Source organism: Elaeis guineensis, chromosome 9, assembly GCF_000442705.2.
Source record: "Elaeis guineensis isolate ETL-2024a chromosome 9, EG11, whole genome shotgun sequence".
Lineage (NCBI taxonomy): Eukaryota > Viridiplantae > Streptophyta > Magnoliopsida > Arecales > Arecaceae > Elaeis > Elaeis guineensis.
Window position 1 is genome coordinate 29420682 of NC_026001.2, and position 26092 is coordinate 29446773.

Below are 26092 nucleotides of genomic sequence, written 5' to 3' on the forward strand. Positions count from 1 at the left end.
GATATTCTTCTTGCAGATCAGCTTAGTGAACTGATTCTCTAATGAGCACCTACATCCTTATATTAGTGTCACCACATAAGTGAATGTGAGATCAATCATCCTCTCCATCGAGCATACAGAGGATGTATCAGTCTTATCAGTATCATCGATCTCTGACTCAATGATCCAACGACTGAAAATATTTTAAATTGAGGCTATCAAAATTTTAGGTCTCACTGGCATGATCTAATCATGGCCCTAAAATCATTATCCTAATCTATGAGGTTTATCATAATCATAAAAATATGATGCAGCAAATGATAAAATACAACACCTCATAAATAAAATAACTAATGTCATACAAATGAGTAGGAAGATAACATAGAAAAGTTTCTTCACATTATCCATGCGATTGGCTTATAGGGTACTATTCTTTCATATGCCATGTTTGATCTTGTACATGTCATGGTATATATTATAGAACCTACTGTCGAAGGATATAAATTCTATTCATATGCTCTCTTACTTGAGGAGTTGTTGGACAATCCCTCTTCAAGAGAAAAATTTCATGGCCTATCGGGAGATTGTCTTTTTTAAAATTTTCCATGTTGAACTATTTCAGTACGATGTCTATGTATGTAGATTAAGATAATCTAAGCAATCTTTTCGATCTATCTCTATAGATTTTTATCTCAAAGATGTAGAATGCTTCTCTCAAATTCTTCATAGAGAACTGAGATGATAACTAGACTTTTATTTCTTGTAATGTAGGGATGTCATTCTTAATTAAAAGAATAACATCTATATACAGAATAACAAATACAATCACAGAGTTGTTTATCTATTTATAAATGCAAAGTTCTTCTCTATTCCTAACGAAGCTATACGTTCTGATAACCTTATCAAAATATATGTTCCAACTCTGAGATGTCTGCTTCAATCCATAGATGGATCTCTAAAGCTTACATACTTTGGATTTATCTGTGAATGTGAAACCTTCAGACTATATCATATACATCTCTTCTTGCAGCTCTTCATTTAAAAAAATATTTTCACATTCATTTATCAGATTTCATGATCTATATGTGCTATTGTCACAAGCATAATCCGAATAGATTTGAGCATTGCCACATAAAAAAATATCTCATCATAATCAATACCATAATGCTGACGATAATCCTTGACAACCAAATAGGCTTCATAGATCTTCATCTTCCCATCTGTGCCCCTTTTTCTTTTGAAGACCTATTTACACCCTCTGGGTTTAACCCCTTTAGGTGGGTCAACTAATATCCATACATCATTGACCTTCATGGACTTTATTTTGAACTTTATGGCTTTAAGCCATTTATCAGAATCAAACCTCTGCATTGCATCCATAAAGGTGATCGAATCTTCATTATTCTCATTGATTCAACAGGATCTCCATCCCGAATTAAGAAATCGTAATATCTGTCTAGTTGATGCGATACTCTATTGGATCTCCTTAATGGTGCCTCTACATCAAGTTTCAAGTTTGACATCATCAAATCTGATTCTATGGGTTTACTAGATTATGTTGGTTCTATCTGTTGAACTTCATCAAGTTTAATTTTAGAGGCATTAATTTTTTTTTCAAAGAATTTTTTTTTCAAAAAAATTATCCTAAGGCTGACAAATACCTTTTGCTCATCAGTAAGATAGAAATAATATCCCTTAGTTTCCTTAGAATACCCTATAAAAATATATTTGTTAGATCTGACTTCGAGTTTGTTTATTTTCAAATATTTGATATGTTAGAAAATATGTCCTAAAGCCAATCGTCAGTCTGTTGACGATTGTGCTCATACTTGTAAATATATATAAATTTTTATTAATATAAATTATTTTATTTTTTATCATATTTTGTTCATCTTATTTTGAACTCCTGTGCTGTGATGAAGTTCTTAGGACTATAATTAATTGATAAAAGAGAATTTATCATTTAGTCCTTAAAATATTCATGACCAAATAGTATGCCGTTAATAGGATGATTGCAATATCGAGTATAGATCGTTGTGTGCCATATGTGTTAGTTGTCCTCTTAATCAAGGAGTGTGGAGATACTATTATAGCATGCAGATGGAATGTAGAGTATATTTATATCGAACGTGATCATTTATCGAGCACTTTGTGTTAGAAAATATGTTCTAAAGTCAATCGTGTGATGATTGTGCTAATTATAATTGTATATGAATTGATAAATAATAAAAATTATTTAGCTTTATTCATCATAAAGTTACATCTTCTAATAAACTCCTTATTTGATGAAGTCTTTAGGATTACTTTGATCGATGAAGGAGGATTTATCACGTAATCTTAAACTGGTTTGCGACCAAACGATACGCTATTTCTAGGATGATAGCGACATCAAGTGTAGGTTGTTGTGTGCCATATGTATTAATTATCCTCATAATCAAGTGGTATGAAAATACTAGTATGGCATGTAGGTGAGATATAGGAGTACATCTCACTGAACGTGACCAACTACAGAGCACTCTGCTATCAAGGATAACTCACGAAGGGTATGGGTATAAGTATCCCTCTGACCTAAGATCACCATGATGACTTGTAAGCAACTCACTGTACTTTGATGGAGGACTACCTGAGTTTATAATTCAATGATAGAAGGTTTTTAGGTGCAGTCAAGTACTTATCAAGTCGGTGCATGAGTCAAGATGGGATTGACCCCTTTGAATTAGTAGAAGTTAATGTATCAATGTATTTTAATTTAACAAAATTTGAGCTCGAATAATCCATGAGATAGATTTGAAAGGTTGGAATATAATGTGGATAACTTATTTAGGATTGATAGTTAAATTCTAAATCATCTTGAGTATTAGGGTCAAAGGGATGAATTATATGATAATCATACGCTAGTAGATTCTTCAATGTTGCTTCACCATCATTCGATCTATCCGAATGTTGGGTCACCATTGCTAGATGGTTACATCGATTAGTTCAGAAAGTTATTCCTATACTATCGGCTTAGGTTCGAACCTATGAGGTCACACCCAATAGAAGTTTTTGAATGATCATGTGGTCGATCAATGATTGAGAATCATTCAAGGACTTAATCATCAATTCGATTATGATTAACTTTATGCAAAAGTTATAATAAAATAATTTACTAAGTGTGAGTGAATTAATAAAAGATTAATGAGTAATTAGATTACTGATTAGCTCAATTTGATTGAGTAAAGAGGATTAAATAAAATTTAATTAAATTAGATTTAATTAGATTTGATCCGATTAGGTTGTGAGATGATCTAATTGTTAAGAAAGAATTATCCCTGATTTGATCAGAATTTTGATTCAATCAATTTTTAATTTAATTAAAATTTGATTAAAAATTTATGAACCTAATTAAAGCGAGTTTTATCTATTTTATTTGGCTAAACTAGATGTGATTTGATTTAATTCAAATAAGAAAATAAAGAGTCCATATAGGATTGGACTCTTCTCCCTTACGCCAACCCACTTTGCATGCTATCTATCTCCATGCACAAATAGTTTTTGTATGAGACTTTTTTATGCCAAAGAGTTCTTCTCCTTCTCTATCCACATCCAAATCTAATTTAGTTTTGATGAAAGAAAAGTTTTAAAATTGAATTTCAAAATATTCTTTATCAAGAGAGTCTGTTCTTATGCAAATCAACTTCTCTATGCCAACTTATTTTTCTCTCCTTATATGTGCAATATTTTGAGGAGATTTTTTGTGGGAGATCAGTTGAAGAATTCATTTACTATAAAAAAATATGATAAAGGGCATCCCATATTTTTTGGTATATTTTGGTATAAATTTTTGAGTAGGGGCGTCAACACATCAAGAGTCCATGATCTCTAGGACTCTTCATCCCACCTCCTTACACATTGAAATAAAAAGAGTTTTATTTTATTCTTGTTTGTGTAAGAGACCTAAAAGAGAGGCCTTCATGTTAAAAAAAGATGGGCATCGGTTCATGGCATGTAAAAGAAGAGAAGAGTCCTTCTTCTTGGGGTATGCGCAAAATCTATTTTCTAGAGTTTAGTCCTCAGGGTTTGAAAAAAGAAAAAAAATATGAGAGAAAATTATTTCTTCTCTTTTCTTCTTCTATATCTTTATCTCTTCCAGATGATCATCTTTGACCTCTAAAAAAATTTTAGAGATTTGAAGAAAAGATCCAGATCAGTCAAGAAGAAGGTCTTCGCACGAGCTAGCACTCTCGAGAAGATCGATTAGATCAGAGCTTCAAGTGGACTTTCCATAGAGGTCGAATACATGTGCGGCTATATGCAATTAGCAAAACCCTCTCTACCATGTCTCTCAGTAGCGACAATCATCAACCCATGCTCAGGTATCAAGTTCTAAACTCAGGTAGGTGTAGATTTGATCTACCACTTACATCCATACATGCAGATTTTATCTTTGGATTATTTCAAATTTTATATACAATATATCATGTCATAGATCTTAGAGTAGGTTGATTTAATGATTAGATCATATGTATATTAGATTAATTTATTAATCTAATTATCTTTCACTATAATTTATTCAAAAAAATTTTGAAATACATGCATGAAATCGTCTACATTTTTCAACAGTGATATCAGAGCCTAGATTCGTTATGACATATTATATATGCATATTAAATCTAAATTTTAATTTTATTTAGATCTGTTATATGATATTTTGATTTAAATTTAATTAATAATCGATCATACAAACTAAGATAAGTTATCCTGCTATAAGGTTTACCCCTTACAGTGAAAAGGTTATCCTAGTTTGTGCTGATCATTGATAAAATCTAATTTTATATGTTGCATGTGATATTTATGAGCTAATTTATATGTGATCTAAAGTTATGATTAGATCTAGTATTTATATTAGATCTAAATTCAAGCATATATGATATGTGATTAGATTAGATGATCCGATTAGCAAGTACTTGGATTGGATTGATTGTCAGGCCGTCCGATCATAGGAGAAAAAAAAGATTTGAAGGCCTTCTCTTTCCATTCGATGGGGTGCTCTTATGACATATAGGTGTGCCATGTGATTAGATCCCATGAAAAAAAATATAAAAAGAAGAACTTTTCTACAAAATCTTAGATCTTGAAATCCTAGGTTTGTTGTATGTAATACAAAGTTGTATGAAATGTAAGATATCTAATCTATATGGTTTAAATTATTTTAATCATGAGAAAATAAAATTTTGAATTATAAAAAGCTTTAGATATGATTTAAAAGATATTTATGATTGATTTTATTTTAGTATTATATAAGTTTTTTTAGTTCTGAAACTCTTTGAGAAGTACTCACATAATTACTGAGCTGATCCAGTTTTGAACGGAGTTAACCCAGTCTCCTTATATGGCTGGCTCAATATTGATTGAGTCAACTTAGTTTTAGAAAAAAGTCTTTACATAATATTTGTTGTAAATTTTTTATAAAATAAAAAAGTTGAAATTATTTCAAATCTAAATGTAAATCCATGTTAATGTTGAAACTTAATTGAGAATTAAATGTAGAATCAATTAGATCTAGAATTATGAATTAAAGATCTAATAATATTGCATAAAATATGAGGGATAGATTAGCTCAAATTAGATCTTTCAAATTGGGTTAGACCTAAGGTTAGAATCAAAGAATTAATTGATTATGTAGAAAAATTGATTAAGTCTAATCAAATATTGAATTAGATTAATCAAATTTTTCTAATAAATAGTTATAGATGGTCAAGTCCATGTCTTTGATTAGACCAAATGGACCTTGACTGTGGCTTAGTGGTTGAACCTAAATCTTTAGGTTGGTCAAATCGAAATTAATTTACCTATTGGTGTCTAAGGTAAGTTTGGCATTTCGATCGATGGTTTTTAATTGAGAACACTTATCTGGCCATTTCAATGATATCTAAGATAAGCTTAACAGACCCTCCGTCGATCGCACTTACCTGAACAATTTGGTGAATTATATCTTAATTAGATCGCTAAGTGATTCAAGTTGACCCATGTCATTAAGGTTGATCAATGTGACTAATTTAGATGCCATTTCAACCAGCATGACCCTAATCCAATTTAATGACTTAGTGAAGTTAGTGGAAGAATTGTGGTTTACTGATTGATTTTTTTTATCTCTTCTCTAAACTGATTCTTAAATCTTCTAAATTATTAGATCCATCAAATGAGCTAGTTATGAGGATAATTAGATCATAGCCTTCCATTAAGATGAATGATAATGGATCTATTATTTTTGATTGACATTGCAGGCACCATCCATTTGGTGTTCTCTTTGAATAATGGAATTATCATTATCATATGATGACTTTGTTGTACTATCTAATGATGGTTGGATTGACCAAGCCATCCTCAGATCTAATCATTCATTAGTTAGAAATATTGAGTAGTTTCATGTTAATGGTTTGACTTAACCAAAACTTTTAGTGGAGGCCCATCGCCTACTAAAATAAAATCTGGGGCTAAATTAATTACTGAAAATTATTTAGAGAAATAATTGGATGAGAACCTATCTATAGGTATATATGGGTTGACTGAACCATCCTCGGGCCTGTATGCAGTCTGTGTGGATTATGGTACCCACTAAAGAATTAAGATAATTCTTCAGATCGGAGGTAGAGGCTATCAATTCGACTAAAATAGTGGGAGAACCTTTAGACTAAAGTCCAAGTCTTTAGGCTTAATCAATTCATAAATATAAAATCTTGTATTTTTTTTAGTTATGGCTAAATGTACGTTGTTCCATTCATTGTTTGATAGTGACTTATTTATAAGATCCAACTTCGATAGATAGTATCGAAAGTTACAAATAGTTCTAGAGCACGAATGGATCCTAAATATGATTATAGATCCAGCACCTGATGTTCCTACATCTAACATATATGATGCGATCAAAGGCACTTATCAAAATGGCCAAATGATTATATCACCGTGTGGTATAATTGAGAGTAGCAAAGAACATGAATTTAGTTGTAAATTTGTTGATGATCAGTGAGAGAAAATCTTTCAAATGTTGAAGAAGTTCCTTCGCACCTCTGAAAATATATCTTCAGTAGGACAATAATCTTTAAGAAAGAAAAAAAAGAAGGTGCAAAAGAGTCATGCTTGGGCTAAGGAGTCCAAACTGACAAAAGAGTCCAAGATTAACCTAGTCTGACAGAGTCCTTTGATCTGAACAGGCAAAGAAAGAGAAATCAGTAAAGAATTGCTGGATAAAATATTTATATGATAACATCTTATGATTTTTCTATCTGTGACACTACTATTGGATATTAGATATCGGAAGTCCATGCAAATTGTTGCAATGACTTTAGGTTAGTAGAAAGTTTGAAAACAACAAGAGGTTCCTGAACGTTAGAGAAGAAAGTTATGTTCTACTCTTGATTTTAGAAATCATTGAGCCTATTTTTAATTCTAATAATGCTGTTTTAGTTATTGTCACTATTGTCTAATGATTTTGTAATATCATTGTGAATGATGTCAAAATCATATGGATAACTGAGAAATAATATTTATGAATAGTCACAGCCTATTACTGTACACAACAAACAAACTCCCTAAAGTAGATTATGTCATGGATTTCTATGTTTGGCAATTTAGGCTTCATCATTTAACAAGAATAGGATCAACAAGAAAGAATTTCAAAGTCAATGATTATGAATTATTATCAACCTATCAATCCTATCTTCTGAGTAAGATGACCATGTCACCTTTTGCTGAAAAAGATAAACGAGTCAATGATGTTCTGAATTTGATACATACTGATGTATTAGATCTACAAATATGTTTGTCATAAATTTAAATATTTAAAATATTTAAATATTTCATAATAAGATAGAAAAATAAACTGAAAGAGCATTGAATCTTTTGGTCAGACCAAAGAGGAGAATGCTCTTCCGATGAATTTTTGACATATCTAGAAGAGAATAGGATTCTCTCTTATTCGAATCGACTTTGTTAGTCATAGTTTGATCCATGATGGGATTTAACAGTCTGTCAGTCTCTTTTTAAGGTTATGCTCTTAAGACTACTTGTCATGTTCTGAACTGGATTCTGAACTTATCAGTCGCAAGAACTCATATGAGATATGGACTAGGCATAAGCCGATATTTTCTTACCTTAAGGTTTGAGAGTATTTGATTTATGTTAAGCAATTACAAACTAATTAGCTTGGATCCTGATCCAATATTATTATTTTATAAGATAATCCTAAAGAATCTAGAGGATATAACTTCTATCTTGCTAAAGAACAAGAGTTGTTTAGCATTCCTTTCAGAAAAAGAGTACCATGGTGAAGGTACTGATTTCTTTAATATGAAACTTATGAAGTTTGATAGATAGAAGAATCGACATAATCTAGTGAATCCATAGAACTGAATTTGATTAGATCATATCCAAAACCCATTGTAGAAGCACCATTGAGGAGATCCAGTAGAGTACCGTGTCCGTAGGATAGATACTTTGGTTTCTAGTTTTGAGATGTAATCCTATTAAACTCAATGAGAACAACAAGAATTTGATCACCTACATGGATACCATGCAGAGGTCCAACTTTGATTAATGGCTTGGAGCCATAGAGTTTGAAATGATGTCCATGAAAGTCAATGGTGTATAGACACTCATTGATCTACTCGAAGGGATAAAACTCATAGGGTGTAAGTGCATCTTCAATAGGATCAAAGAGCCAAATGAGAAGGTGGAGACCTACAAAGCTCATCTGGTTGTCTAAGGATATTGTCAATATTATGGTTTTGACCATGACGAGATATTTTCTCCTATGACAATGCTAAAAATTTTGGAGTTGGAACATATATTTTGATAAATGATCAAAATACATGGCTTCGTTAAGAACGAAAAAAATGCTACAAATACAAATGGATTAATAGTTCTGTGAGTGTATTTCTTATTTTGTATATGAATAAAATTTTTTTAGTCAAAATGACATTCCTTACATTACAGGGAATAAAGGTTTCACTATTATATAGTTCTCCATAAAGAACTTTGAAAAAGTATCTCTATTTAGAGATGAAGATCTATAGAGATAGATCTAAGAGGCCGCTTAAATTTTTTTAGTCCAACATACATAGGTGTTTATGAATAAAATTTATTCTATCATATACACTATGTATGAGACTATATGGTATACTCCTAGGATAAGTGAGTGGATATCTATAAGATCTGGATGAGAATCATTGAAAGGTCATCCTTAAGTATTTGTAAAATACTAAGGATCGGAGGTTCAGTTATGGAGAATCTGACTTAAAACTTATAGAGTATGACTTCAATTTTTAATTGAATATAATAATAGTAAGAACATGTCAGAATACATCCTTATCCTAAATAATGGAGCAATCTGCTGAAAAAATTTCAAGTAGAGTAATATAGCCAAATTCAAATTATGAGGCTGAATATATTGCAGCATTCGATGTTTGCAAGGAAGCTATATAATTGTACAGATTTACTAACAACTAGGAGCGGCATCCTTCGATGATGGTCCTGCTGTATTGTAAAGCACCGAAGCCATAGCTCATGCCAAGGAGTCGAAGTCCCATTAGCTTACTAAGCATTTTGCATCGCTACCATCTTATTTAAAAATTCTGTTAAGGTGACGTCAATCTTTAGAAGATCGATGGAAAGGAGAATGTGATCAATCCATTTACTAAAATCTTGGTATCTAAGAGTTTTGAGATGATAAATCGAAGATGGGTATATGATATTATACTGATTGGCTTTAGTCAAAGTGGGAGTTATTGAAAAATATATCCTAAAATTAATTGTGTGATGATTATACTAACTATAATTATATATGAATTGATAAATAATAAAAATTATTTAGCCTTATTCATCACAAGATTATATCTTCTAATAAACTTCTGTATTGTGATGAAGTCCCTAGGATTACTTTGATCGATAAAAAAAAAATTATTACGTAATCTTTAAACTGGCTCGCGATCAAACGATACGCTATTACTAGGATGATAGCGATATCAAGTGTAGGTTATTGTGTACCATATGCATTGGTTGTCTTCATAACCAAATAGTGTGGAGATACTGGTATTGCATACAGGTGAGATATAGAAGTACATTATCATTGAATGTGACCAACTGTGGAGCACTCTGCTGTCAAGAGTAGCTCACGAAGGGTATGGATATAAGTGTTCCTCTGACCTGAGATCACTATGGTGACTTACAAGCAACTCATTATACTTTACTGTCGGACTATTTAAATTTATAATTCAACGACGGAAGGTTTCTGAGTGCAGTCAAATATTTATCAAATCGGTGCATGAGCCAAGATGAGATTGACCCCTCCAAATTAGTAAAAGTTAATGTATCAATGTATTTTAATTTAGCAAAACTTGAGCTCGGATAATCCATGAGATGGATTTGAAAGGTTAGAATATAATATGGATGACTTATCTAGGATTGACAGTTAAATCCTAGGTCATCCTTGAGCATTAAGGTCAAAAGATTTAATTATATGGTAACTATATGTCAGTAGGTTCTTGAATATTGCTTCACATTATTTGACCTATCCAGACGTCGAATCATCATTGCTAGATGGTTACATCGATTGGTTCAAAAAATTATTCTTGTGCTATCAACTTAGGTTCGAACCTATGGGGTTACACTTAAAAAATTTTTTGACTGATCATATGGCTGATCAATGATTGAGAATCGTTCAAGAGCTTAATCATCAATTTGATTGATGATTAACCTTATACAAAAGTTATAATAAATTAATTCATCAAGTGTTAGTAAATTAATAAAAAATTAATTAGTAATTAAATTACTGATTAACTCAATTTGATTGAATAAAAAAAATTAAATAAAATCTAACTAAATTAGATTCAATTAAGTTTGACCCGATTAGGTTATGAGATGACCTAATCGCTAAGAGAAAATTATCTCTGATTTGATCAGAATTTTGGTTCAATCAATTTTTAATTTGATTGAGATTTGATTAAAAATTTATAAATTTAATTAGATTAGATTTTTCTATTTTATTTGGGTTAAACCAGATATGATTTGGTTTGGATTCAAATAAAAAATAAAGAGTCCATATAGGATTGGACTCTTCTCCCTTGCATCAATCCACTTTACACACCATCTATCTCCATGCACAAATAGTTTTTGCATCAAATTATTTCACTCCAAAGAATTCTTCTCCCTCTCTATCTCATATCTAAATCTAAATTGATTTTGATAAAAGAAAGATTTTAAAATTGAATTTCAAAATATTTCTTATCAAGAGAATCTGTTCTTATCCAAATCAACCTCTCCATGCCAACTTATTTTTTTCTCCTTATATGTGTGATATTTTGAGGAGATTTTTTATAAGAGATTAGTTGAAGAATTGATTTATTGTGAAAAAATATGAGAAGGGATGTCTCATATTTTTTTGACATATTTTGGTATGAATTTTTGAGTAGGGGCGATAACACATCAAGAGTCCATGATCTCTAGGACTCTTCATCCCACCTCCTTATATATTAAAATAAAAGGAGTTTTATTTCATTTTTGTACGTGTAAGAGACCTAATAGAGAGGCCTTCATGTTGAAAGGAGTTGGGCATGGGTTCATGGCATGAAAAAGAAGAGGAGAGTCCTTCTTGGGGTGTGCGCAAAATTTATTTTCTAAGATTTAGTCCTCAGGGCTTGGGAAAAGTGAAAAAATATGAGAGAAAATTATTTCTTCTTTTTTCTTCTTCTACATCTTCATCTCCTCCAGATGATCATCTTCAACCTCTAGAAAGGTTCTAGAAATTTGAAGAAAGGATCCAAATCAGCCAAGAAGAAGGTCTTCGTATGAGCTAGCACTCTTGAGAAGACCGATTAGATCGAAACTTCGAGTGAACTTTCCATAGAGGTCAGATGCATATGCAGCTGCAAGAAACTAGTAAGGATCCTCTCTACCATATCTCTCAGTAGTGATGATCATCGATCCGCACTCAAGTATCGAGTTCTGAACTCAGATAGGTGTGGATTTGATCTACCACTTACATCCATACATGTAGATTTTATCTTCAGATTGTTTCAAATTTTATATGCAACATATCATGTCATAGATCCTAGAGTAGATTGATTTAATGATTAGATCATATATATATTAGATTAATTTGATTAATCTAATTATCTTTCACTATAATTTATTTAAAAAATTTTTGAAATGCATACATGAAATCATCTATGTTTTCTAATACTCTGCTGTCAAGAGTAGCTCATAAAGGGTATGGATATAAGTGTCCCTCAGACCTGAGGTCAATATAGTGACTTCTAAGTAACTCACTATACTTTAGTGCTAGACTATTTGAGTTTTTAATTCAATAACAGAAGGATATTGGGTGCAGTCGAGTACTTATCAAGTCGATGTGTGAGTCAAGAAGGAATTGATCCCTTTGAATTAGTAGGAGACATGCATCATTATATTTTAATTTAGTAAAATATTGGCTAGGATAATCCATGTGATGGATGTGAAAAGTTGAAATACAATATGATCGACTATATTAGGGTTGACAATCAAATCCTAGGTCATCTTGAGCATTAGGGTCAAAGGGATGAATTATACAGTAACTATATGCTAGTAAGTTCTAAAATATTGTTTTACAATCTTTCGATCTATTCGGATGTCAAATCTCATTGCAAGATGATTACATTGATTAGTATAAAAATCTAATTAGATTGTGAGTTTGGTGAGGAGTCCCACTAGAACTGAAACTCTGGAAGAGAGTCCCACTGGACTGAAACTCTACTATTAATAAAAAATTAATTAGTAATTAGATTACTAATTGACTTAATTTGATTGAGCAAAGAGCTTTGGATCAAGTCTAATTGAATTAGATTCAGTTCGACTTAGATTATATTTGATATGATTAAGCCTGATTGTAAGAGAAATTTGATCTTGATTCAATCAGGATTTGGGCTCAGCTAATTTTTAATTAGGTTATAAAATTATTAAGATAATTAAATTTTTAATTTGATTAGGTTCATTTCTAACATTGGGTTTAAACCAGATTTGATTTGGTTTAGAATTAATTTGGAAATGGAGAGTCCAAGCCAACAGGGACTCTATCTCTTTATCCTTGCGACACCCTGGACACATGCACCTCATCTCAATGCCAAATTGGATTTGGCTTAAGAATTTTGTCATCAAGAGAGTGGACCCAGTAAGGGTGGGTGGCAATGCATGATGAGTCATGTTCTTATCTCTTGTCTAATTTGAATGCGATCCGAATTAGAGATAAGATAATAAGAAAGAAATAGATTTTTCAAACAAGGAAAGAGAGGAGGTGCCAATTTTTTTTTTCTTATTTTTCTTGAAGTATTTTTGGGTGTGTGAGATATCAATCTCTTTCTCATGCCAAAGACTCATTTTTAGAAATTTTTGGGATACCAAATTGGTGTTTGGCATGGACTCTTTGGCACCCTCTCCCTTGGATCAAAACTCTAGCCTTTGTCTATTTAAAGAGGGCTTCAATTGTTGATGCCATATGCCAAGTTCCTTACTGAGTTTATTTTTTCTCTAGAGCTCCTTCTTTTCTCTTCTTCCTCCTCCAAATCTTTTCTTCGTTTGAACCATCCAAAGCTTTTGAAGAAGAAGGAAGAAATCAGCCTCCAAGATCCTTGCAAGCTAGCACTTCCAAAGAGCCTGATCTGTGTCGGTCCTCGTGTGAATAATTTGTAGAGGTTGGACGACTTCATGTGGCTGTGAGCAATCTGAAGAAGATCTTTTCTAAGCATTGGATCAGTAGAGATCAAGAGTTTTCAGTTTGGTAATGATTTCTAAACTTTCTTAATCATTTTTGTTAGATCTAACGATTAGATCTACATGGCAGCATTGATTAAATCGATGTAAGTTTTTATTTTTAGATGTCATATTTATGTTAAATTATATTATAGATCTTGGTATGATAGTATAAATTAGATCTTATGCATATAATTTAGATTAAATTATTTAATCTTGTAGTTTTACTGTAAAAATTTTAAAATTGCATGCATAGTACTATCATATATTTCTTTCAATTAGTATTAGAGCCATGTTCGTTATGATGTGATTTAATATGCTATTAGATCTAATAATATGCTTTAAATCTAATTATTTACTATTTAGATTAGATTTAAATATATTTTATTTTTAGATCTGATTATTTATATGATAGATTAGACGATCTGAGTAGTAAAGTACTCGAATTGGGTAATCACTAGGCCATCTAATCATAAGAGCAAGTAGGATTATATGACTCTCTCCTCCCATTCAATGGGATGCTCTTATGACATATAGAGGTGCCACTGTGAGGTCCCATGAAAAAGAAATAAAAAGAGAAAAACTTACTTTCTTGCAAAATCCTAGATCTTGAAACCCTAGAATTTGTTGTATGTGATATAAGTTGCAAAGAAAATTAGTTACATCTAATCTTCATAATCAAAATTATTTTGATTTAAAATTATAAAAATTTAGATATGATCTAAAATTTTTTATGATTTAATGTAAAAAATTTACATGAAAAATTATTTCAAAACCTAAACCATATTGATGCAAGAACTTAATTAAGAATTAAGTGTTGGATAGATTAGATCTAGAATTGTGATTTAAGATCTAATGATATTGCATAAAACATGAGGCATGGGTTAGCTCAAATCAGATCCTTTTAATTAAATTAGACCTAAGATTAGAATCAAAGAGTTAACTGACCATATAAAGAAATTGATTAAATCTAACCAAATATTGAATTAGATTAATCAAGATTTTTCTAATATAATAGTTTGTAGATGGTTAAGTCCATGTCTTTGATTAGACCAAGTGGACCTTGATTGTATCTCAATGGTTGAAGCTGAATCATTAGGTTGGTCAAATCAAAACTAATTAACTAATTGGTGTCTAAGATAAGTTTGATATTTTGACTGGTGGTTTTTTATTAGGAGTGGCTTATTTGATCATTTTGATGGTGTCTAAGACAAGTTTAGCAGACCCTCCCATCGATCTCACTTACTTGGCTAATTTGAAGAATTATGTTTTGATTAGATCGCTAAGTGATTTAAGTTAATCCATACCATTAAGATTGATCAGTATGACTAATCTAGATGCCATTTCAATCAGCATGATCATAATCTGATTCAATGACTTGGTGAAGTCAGTGGGAGGATTATGGTTTACTGATTGATCTCTTCTCTCTTCTTAATTCAAAATTAAATCTTCTAAATTATTAGATCCTTAAAATAAGATAGTTATGGTGATAACTAAATCATAGCCTTCTATTAAGTTGAGTGATAATAGATCCATTAGTATGATGATCATTGGTGGCCCAAAGGCCTGGTGCTCATTTGTTATTGAAATTATCATTCATAAAATAATGACTTAGTCGAGTCTCTCTGTCAAGTGGTCAGATTAGCCAGCCAAAATTGGGTCTGATCATTTGATAGTTGGATTCGTAAGTATATCATGTTAATGGTTGGACCTAACTAGGGCTTGCAGAAAAGACCAAAGTCAACTGAAAAATTATCTAGGACTAAATCAACTACTAAAAATTATTTGATAAAATAATTGATTAATGAATCTATCCATGGATGCACATGAGTGAGCCAGCCAAAGTTGAGCTCATATGCAGTCTGTGTGGATTCTAGTATCCGCTAAGGAATTAAAGTAATTCTTTGAGTTGGAGATAGAGGCTATCAATTTGTATAAAATAGTAGGAGAACCTTTAAACTAAAGTTCATGTCTTTAGACTTAATTAATTCATATACTGATTAAACTTTAATTTTTTCTTATGTGTGCAGATATGGCCTCAAACTTGTCACTTCGATCACTATTGGATAGTGAGAAGTTGATGGGATCCTATTTTGATAATTAGTATCGAAAACTTAAAATCATCCTGAAGTATGAGTGAATTTTGTATGTGATTACAGATCTGACACCTAAGGAGCCTGCCCCCAACACCCATGGTATGGTTCGAGATACTTATTTGAAGTGGCTCAACGATAGCACCATGGTTCGTTGCATAATGCGGGCTTCAATAAATGATGAGTTCAGTTGAAAGTTCGAAGAGGCTCAGCCAGAGGACATGTTCAAGGTGTTGAGAGAGTTCTTTGGTACTCTCGATGATGTTGAGCGACACAAGATGAGTTGCACCATTTTCAATGCTTGGATGAAGGAGGGAGCATCTATCACCGATCATGTATTATATATGATCGAACAGATCGAGAGACTAAGCAAGCTCAGCTTCCCCTTGCATGAACAGCTGGGGAAGGATGCGATCCTAAACTCCCTGTCCAAATCCTACCTGTTGTTTTTCAGTCATTTTAGAATGACGAAGCCTGTAGTCAACTACCATGATCTATTGGGATTGTTATAGACTTTTAAGAAGGATCACCAGCTCCACAAGGAGATGGTGAATATAGTGGGAGGATCTTCTTCAGGTGGGCATCGTCCCTTTAAGAAAAGAAAAAAGAAAAAAAATAAAAATATGCAAAGTGTTGGGAGTCAAATCCAGAAGCTTAAGTTTAAGACCGATCAGAGTCAGACAGAGTACTTCTATTACAAGAAGCAGGATTATTGAAAGAGAAACTATCCTCAATATATAGCTTCTCTTGATCCGAATAGGCCAAAGAAGAAGAAGCAATCGGTTATGGGACAAGGTACTTATATAATAACACCTTGTAACTTCTCAGTTTTTGATACAATGATCTGGGTATTGGATACTGGTAGCCCTATTAATATTTACAATTCATTGCAGGATCTTCAGATCAGTAGGAGATTTAGAGATGGTGAGAGATTCCTGAACATTGAAGATGGAAGATCAGTTTCAGTTCTAGCTTTAAAATTATTAAGCTTGTATTCGAGTCTCATTTTATTGTTCTTAATGAATATCATTACTGTCATAGTTTTCTTTTAAATGTTATTTCTGTAGGCTTTTGGCCAAATCAAATTATGAAATATCAATAATTTTTTTTTGTGATATCATTTTGAATGATGTTACGATAATACGTGGATAGTTGAATAATAGTATCTATATTGTATCTAGACCTAATGTAATGTACATGTCAAATAAACATCCTAAGATAGTCGATGTCATGGATGCCTACCTTTGATATTGTAGGCTAGGTCATATCAATAAGAATAAGATGAACAAGTTAGCTCAAGAAGAAATTCTTGATAAAAATGATTATAAATCATTACCAACCTGTGAGTCTTGTTTATTTGAAAAGATGATCAAGTCACCTTTTACTGAAAAAGGTGAACAACCTAGTGATATTCTGGGTCTAGTACATACTGATGTATGTGGATCCACGAGCACAAGTGCCAGAGGAGGGTATTACTATTTTATTACGTTCATAGACAATCTATCTAGGTATGGGTACGTCTACTTGATGAAATACAAGTCCCAATCATTTGAAATATTCAAATGATTATGTAATGAAATACAGAAATAAACTGAAAAGAATATTAAAACTCGTTGATCAGATCGAGAAGAAAAATATCTTTCTAGTGAATTTTTGATATACCTTGAGGAGAATGGGATTCTCTCTCAATAGACATCTACTGGAATGCCACAACATAATGGTATATCAGAAAGGAGGAATCGAACCCTGTTGGATATGGTTCTATCCATATTAGGCTTTTCTAGTCTGTCGATATCTTTTTGGGGATATGCACTTGAGTTGACTTGTTATGTGCTTAATAGGGTTTCTAGTAAATTTGTAAGTAAAACACCATATGAGATATGGATGGGATGTAAGCCGGTGCTCTCTTACCTTAAGATTTGGAGATGTCTGGCTTATGTCAAATATTTGAAAATAAATAAACTTAGAGCCAGGTCTAATAGATGTAATTTTATAAGGTATCCCAAAGAAACTAAGGGATATTACTTCTATCTTGCTGATGAACAAAAGGTGTTTGTCAGCCTTAGAGCAGTTTTTTTTTAAAAAAAAATTATTAGGAAAGGGATTAATATCTCTAAGGTTGAACTTGAGAAAGTTCAATAGATAGAACCAACACAGCCTAGTGAACCCACAGAATCAGATTTGATGATGTCAAATTTGAAACATGCTGTAGAGGCACCGTTAAGGAGATTCGATAGAATATCGTATCAATCGGATAGATACTATGATTTTTTGATCTAGAACAGGGATCCTGTTGAACTTGATAAGATAATAAGGATCCAATCACCTACATGGATGCAATACAGAGATTCGACTCTAACAAATGGCTTGAAGCCATAAAATTTGAAGTGGAGTCTATAAAGGTCAATGATGTATGGACATTAGTTGACCCACCTGAAGAGGTTAAAGTTATAGGGTGTAAGTGGGTCATCAAAAGAAAGAGGGATGCAGATGAAAAGGTGGAGATCTATAAAGTTGGTTTGATTGCCAAGAGTTATCGTCAGTGTTATGGTATTGACTATGATGAGATATTTTTTCCTGTGGTAATGCTCAAATTCATTCGGATTATACTTGCGATAGTGGCATACATGGACTATAAAATCTAGCAAATGGATATAAAAAAACTTTTTTAAATGGAGAGCTACAAGAAAAGGTGTATATGATATAGCCTGAGGGTTTTAAATCCACAGATGAGTCCAAAGTGTGCAAGCTTTAGAGATCCATCTATGGATTGAAGCATGCATCTAGGAGTTGGAACATGTACTTTGATAAGGTTATCAGAATGTATGGCTTCATTAGGAACGAAGAAGAATCTTACATTTACAAATGGATAAATGACTCTATGATTGTATTTCTTGTTCTGTATATGGATGACATTCTCTTAATCATGAATTATATCCCTACATTACAAGGGATAAAAATATGGTTGTCGTCTCATTCTCCATGAATGACTTGAAAGAAGCATCCTACATCCTTGAGATGAGGATCTATAGAGATAGATCAAAAAGATTGCTTGGATTATCTCAGTCCACATATATTGACACCGTGCTGAAGCAGTTTAGCATGAAAAATTTAAGAGAGACTATCTCCCAATAGGTCATGGAATTTCTCTCTTGAAAAGAGATTGTCCGATAACTTCTCAAGGGAGAGAGCATATGAGTAGAGTTCCATTTGCTTCGATGGCAGGTTCTATAATATACGCTATGATATGTATAAGATCAGACGTAGCATACTCACTAGATAGTGAGTAGATATTAGTCTGATCCAGGAGAGAACTATTGAAAGATCATAAAGACCATCCTTAAGTATTTAAGAAATACTAAGGATCAGTGGCTTGTATATGATGAAATTGACTTAAAATTAGTGGGGTTTACCAACTTTAGCTTTCAGTCAAACCATGACGATAGCAAGAGTATGTCAGATTATATTTTTATTCTGAATGGTGGAGCAATCTGCTGAAAAAGTTCTAAGCAGCACACCGTGGCTGACTCTGTTTGCAAGGTAGAGTATATCACGGAAGCCGATATTGCGAAGGAAGCTGTATGGTTGTGGAAGTTCATTGGTGAGTTTGAAGTAGCACCCTCCATCGATGACCCTGTCCTGTTATACTGCAACAGCACTGGAGCTATTGCTCAAGCCAAGAAGCCAAAGTCCCATTAGCACACCAAGCATATTCTGTACTACTATCACCTTATCCATGCAATCGTGGATCAAGGTGACGTCGACCTTTAGAAGATCGACAGAAAAAAAAATTAGCTGATCCATTTACTAAAGCTCTCAGAATTAAGAAGTTCGATGATCACAAATTGAAGATGGGTATATGATGCTGTACCGATTGGCTTTAGTTCAAGTGAGAGTTGTTGAAAAATATATCCCAAAGTCAATCGTCAGTCTGTTGATGATTGTGCTAATACTTGTAAATATATATAAATTTTTATTAATAAAAATTATTTGATTTTTTCATCATATTTTATCTATTTTATTTTGAACTTCTATGCTGTGATCAAGTCCTTAGGACTATAATTAATTGACAAAAGAGGATCTGTCGTTTAATCCTTAAAATATTCATGATCAAATGATATGTTGTTAATAGGATGATAGCAATATTGAGTATAGATCATTATATATCATATGAGTTGGTTGTTCTCTTAACCAAAGAGTGTGGAGACACTGTTACGGCATGCAGATGGAATGTAAGAGTACATTCACATCAAATGTGATCATTTGTCGAGTACTTTACTATCAAGAATAGCTTATGAAGTATATGGGTATAAGTGTCCCTCAGACCTGAGATCACCATCGTGATTTGTAAGTAACTCACTATACTTTAGTACCGGACCATCTGAGTTTCTAATTCAATGATGGAAGGATACTAGATGCAGTTAAGTACTTATCAAGTTGGTGTGTGAGTCAAAAAAGATTAACCACTCTGAATTAGTAAGAGATATACATCAGTATATTTCAATTTAGTAAAACCTTGGTCAGGATAAATCATGTGATAGATTTGATAAGTTGAAATATAATGTGGTCAACTATATTAGGATTGACAGTCAAATCTTAGGTCATATTGAGCATTAGGATTAAAGAGATGAATTATATGATAACCATACGCCTGTAGGTTCTAGAATGTTGGTTTGCAATCTTTTGACCTATCTGAACGTTGAGTCCCATTGCTAAATGTTACATCAATTAGTATAAAAAGTTATTCCTATACTATCGACTTAGGTTCAAACCTATGGGATCATACACATTAGAAGATTCGATCAGATCTGATGGCTGAAGAGTCCAATTAGATTATGACTCTGGTGAGGAGTCCCATTGGGACAGGCACTCTGGAGGAGAGTCCAACTAGATTAAAATTCTACTATTAATGAAGAATTAATTAGTAATTAGATTACTAATTGACTCAATTTGATTGATTAAAGAGCTTTGGATCAAGTCTAATTAAATTAGATTCAGTTCGACTTAGATTGGGTTTAATATGATCAAGCCTGATTGCAAGAGAAATTTGATCCTAATTCGATCAGAACTTGGCTCAGCTAATTCCTAATAGGGTTAGAAAATTATTGAGATAATTGGATTTCAATTTGATTAGATTCATTTCTAACATTGGTTTCAAATCAGATTTGATTTGGTTTAGAATTAATTTGAAAATGGAGAGTCCAAGCCAACAGGAACTCTATCTCTTTATCCTTGTGACACCCTGGACCCATGCACCTCATCTCAATGCCAAATTAGATTTGGCTTGAGATTTTTGGCATCAAAAGAGTGGGCCCAGTAAGGGTGGGTGGCAATACATGATGAGTCTTGTTCTTATCTCCTACCTACTTCGAATATGATCCGAATTAGAGATAAGGTGATAAGAAGGAAAGGGATTTTTCAAATAAGGAAAGAGAGGAGGTGCCAATTATTTTTTTTCTTATTTTTCTTGAAGTATTTTTGGGTGTGTGAGATACCAGATCTCTTCCTCACATCAAAGACTCATTTCTAGAAATTTTTGAGATGCCAAATTGATGTTTGGCATGGACTCTTTGGTGCCCTCTCCCTTGGATCAAAACCCTAGTCCTTGTCTATTTAAAGAGGGCTTCAATTGTTGATGCCATATGTCAAGTTCCTTACTGAGTTTATTTTTTCTCCAGAGCTCCTTCTCTTCTTCTCTTCCTCCTCCAAATCTTCTCTTCGTTTGGAGCATCCAAGGCTTTTGAAGAAGGAAGAAATCAGCCTCTAAGATCCTTGCAAGTAGCACTTCTAAGGAGCCTGATCTGTACCGATCTTCGTGTGGATGATTTGTAAAGGCCAGACAACTTTGTATGGCTGCGAGTAACCTAAAGGAGATCTTTTCCAAGCATTGGACCAGTAGAGATCAAGAGTTTTCAGTTTGATAATGGTTTTTAAACTTTTTTTTATCATTTTTGTTAGATCTATTGGTTAGATCTACATGGCAGCATCGATTAGATCGATGCAAGTTCTTATTTTTCAATCTCATATGTATGTTAAATCATATTATAGGTCTTGGCATGATAATTTATATTAGATCTTATGCATATAATTTAGATTAAATTATTTAATCTTATAATTTCATTGCAAAAATTTTGAAATTGCATGCATAGCACTACCGTATGTTTCTTTCATGACATAAACCGAACACCCCCAAATCCTAAAGTGAGAGAGCACTGGCTTACGTTAACCATCTACATCTCATGTGATGTTTTACTCATAGATTTACTAAAAATCCTATTAAGTATATAACAAGCCGACTTGAGTGCATATCCCTAAAAGGAAATTGGCAGACTAAAAAAGTCTATTATGGATCGAACCATGTCCAACAGGATTCGATTTTTTCTTTTCGACACACCATTGTATTATGGTATTTCAGGAGATGTCCATTAAGAGAGAATCTCATTTTGCTTAAGATATGTCAAAAATTCATCAGAAAGATATTCACCTCCTCAATCTGATCGAAGAATTTTAATATTTTTTTCAGTTTATTTTTCTACCTCATTACAGAATTATTTGAACATTTCAAATGATTCAAACTTATGTTTCATCAAGTAGACATATCCATAGCTAGATAGGTCATCTGTGAATGTAATGAAATAGTGATACCCTTCTTTAGCACTAGTGCTCATGGTCCACATACATCAGTATATACAAGACCTAGAACATCAATGACTCGTTCATCTTTTTCAGTAAAAGATGACTTGATCATCTTTCCAAGTAAACAAGACTCACAGGTAGGCAATGATTCATAATCATTATCATCAAAAATTTTCTTTTGAGCTAACCTGCTCATCTTATTCTTGTTAATAAGACCTAGCCTACAATGTCAAAGATAGGCATCCATGACATCAATTATTCTAGGACATTTATTAGATGTGTACATTATATTAGGCTGTGATACAATATAAATATCATTGTTTAACTATCCACGCATCATAGTAATACCATTCAAAATGATATCACAAAAGTTTTTCTTTATTGAAATCTCATAATTTGCTTTGGCCAGAAGGCCTACAGAAATTACATTCAATAAGAAACTGGGATAGAAATGATAATCACTAAGAACAATAGAATGAGAATCGAATACAAACTTGATAATTTCTAAAGTTAGAATTAGAACTGATCTTTTATCTCCAACATTCAAGAATCTCTCACCGTTTCCAAATCTCCTACTGATCTAAAGTTCTGATAATAAATTACAAATATTAATAAACTACCAATATCCAATATCCAGATAATTGTAACAAAATTGAGAAGTTACAAGGTATTATCATATAATTACCTTGTCCAGCAACTGATTGCTTCTTTTTCTTCGACCTATTTGGGTTAAGAGAAGCTATGTATTAAGGACAATTCCTCTTCTAATGATTTTGCTTCCTCTAATAGAAGTATTTTGCCTGATTTTGGTCAGCTTTGAACTTGAACTTCTTGATCTGACTTTCAGTATTTTGCATCTTTTTATTTTTTTTTTCTTTCTTTTCTTAAAGAGACGATGCCCATCCAAAGAAGATCCTCCCACTATATTCATCATCTCTTTATGGAGCTAGTGATCCTTCTCAAAAGTCTGTAGCAACTCCAACAGATCGTAGTAGTTCACTATAGGCTTCGTTATTCGAAAATGACTGAGAAATGGTAGGTAAGATTTGGGTAGAGAGTTCAGGATCACATCCTTCTCAAGCTATTCATGTAAGAAAAAGCCAAGCTTGCTCAGATGCTCAATCTGTTCGATCATATACAATACATGATCAATGACCGATTCTCCCTCCCTCATCTAAGTATTGAAAATGGCACAACTGATCTTGTACTGCTCAACATCGTTAGGAGTACCAAAAGACTCGTTCAATATCTTGAGCATGTTTTCTGACTGAGCTTCCTCAAATTTTTGACTAAACTTATCATTCATGGCAGCCTGCATTATGCAATGCACCGTGGTATGGTCGTTGAGCCACTTTAAGTAAGTATCTCGAATCGTACCATGAGCATTAGGAGCATGCTCCTCAGGTGTCGGATCTGTAAGAATGTACAAGATCCACTCGTTCTCCTAGATTATTTTTAATTTTTGATACTAATTATCAAAGTTGGATCCCATTAATTTTTCACTGTCCAATAGTGATCGAAACGATAACTTTGAGGCTATAACTGCACAAAAGGAAAACAAAACCTAATTAGTATATAAATTAATTAAGCCTAAAGATATGGACTTTAGTTTAAAGGTTTTTCTACTATTTTATATGAATTAATAGTCTCTACCTCTAATTTGAGAAATTACCTTAATTCTTTAGTGGATATTAGAATTCACATAGACTGCACACGAGCTCGACTTTGATCGGCTCATCCATATGCATCCATGGATAGGTTCTTCAACTAATTATTTTACTAAATAATTTTTAGTAATTGATTTAGCCTTAGGTAACTTTTCAGTTGATTTTGGTCTTCTCTACAAGCCCTAGTTAAGTCCAACCATTAATATGATCATACTTAAGAATCTAACTATCAAATGATCAGGCCCGATTTTGACCGGCTAATCTGACCACTTGCTAAAGAGACTTGACTGAGTCATCATATTATGAATGATAATTTCAATAGTAGATGAACACCAGATCTTTGAACCTCCAATGATCATCATACTAATGGACCTATTATCACCCAACTTAATGGAAGGCTATGATTTAGTTATCATCATAACTATCTCATTTTAAAGACTTAATAATTTAGAAGATTTAATTTATGAATTTAGATAAGAGAAGAGATCAACCAGTAAACCACAATCCTTCCATTAACTTCACCAAGTCATTGAATTGGATTAGTGATATGCCGATTGAAAATAGCACCAAGATCAGTCACACTGATCAACCTTAATGGCATGGATTAACTCAAATCACTAAGTGGTCTAATCAAAATATAATCTATAAAATTAGCCAGATAAGTGAGATCGATGGAAGGGTATGCTAAGCTTGCCTTAGACACCATCAAAATGGTCAGGTAAGTCGCTTTCAATTAAAAATCACTGATCGAAATGCCAAACTTACCTTAAATACCAATTGATTAATTAGTTTCGATTTGACCAGCCTAATGATTCGGGTTCAACCACTGAGCTACAATCAAAATCTATTTGGTCTAAACAAAGACATGGATTTGAACATCTACAACTATTATATTGGTTCTAAAAATATTTTGATTTAATCTAACTCAATATTTGGTTAGATTTAATTAATTTTTTTACATGATCCATTAACTCTTTGATTCTAACTTAGGTCTATCTCAATTAAGATGACCTAATTTGAGCTAACTCATGCTTTCATATTTTATGTAATTTATTAGATCTTAAATCATAATTCTAGATCTAATCGATTCTATACTTAATTCTTAATTAAGTTTAGCATTAACATGGGTTTAGGTTAAGTTTTTAAAATTATTTTTTATGTAAATATTTTTATATTAAATCATAAAATCTTTTAGATCACATCTAAACTTTTTATGATCTCAAATTAAAATAATTTTAATTATTAAGATTAAGTGTTATTATTTTTCTTACAACTTGTATCACATACAATAAATCTTAAGATTTAGGATTTTGTAGAAAAGTAAGTTCTTCCTTTCACATTCTTCTTCATGAGACCTCATAGTGGCACCCCTACATACCATAAGAGTCCCCATTGAATGGAAGGAGAGGGTCATGTTACCTACTTTCTCCTATGATCGGATGGCCTGGTGATTACCCAATCTGAGTATTTGCTACTCAGATGATCTAATCTAACATATACAGGACTGATCTAATATCAAATTTAAAAATAAAACTTATTTAGATCTAATCTAATTAACATAAAATTAGATCTAAATATATAAGAAATCATATCATATTGAACGAGACTCTGATATCAATTTAAAAAAATATTGGCAGTTCTATGCATATAATTTTAAAATTTTACAGTGGATCTTGATAGATTAAATAATTTAACCTATGTTACATGCACAAGAGAAAAAGAAACCCAATCTAATTAGGAATACAATCACCTTAATAAATTTCTAGTCCAATTAAGAATTAACTGAATCTAAGTCCTAATCAAATCAGGAATAGATTTTTCTTACAATTAGGTTTGATCTAATCAAACCCAATTCAAGTCAAACTGAATCTAATTCAATTAAACTTTCAAACCTCATTGCTTAATCAAATTAAGTCAATTAATAATTTAATTACTAATAAATTTTCATTAATAGTAGAG

At 32.3% G+C, this 26092-nt stretch overlaps 1 long non-coding RNA gene across 1 annotated transcript; it reads left to right on the forward strand.

The window, feature by feature from the left end:
• The first annotated feature begins 13491 nt into the window (after nucleotides 1-13491).
• Nucleotides 13492-16892, forward strand: LOC140851712 (uncharacterized). Its single transcript, XR_012134451.1, has 3 exons — nucleotides 13492-13765; nucleotides 15768-16625; nucleotides 16724-16892. It is a non-coding gene; the product is annotated as an uncharacterized lncRNA (long non-coding RNA).
• Nucleotides 16893-26092: the final 9200 nt, after the last annotated feature.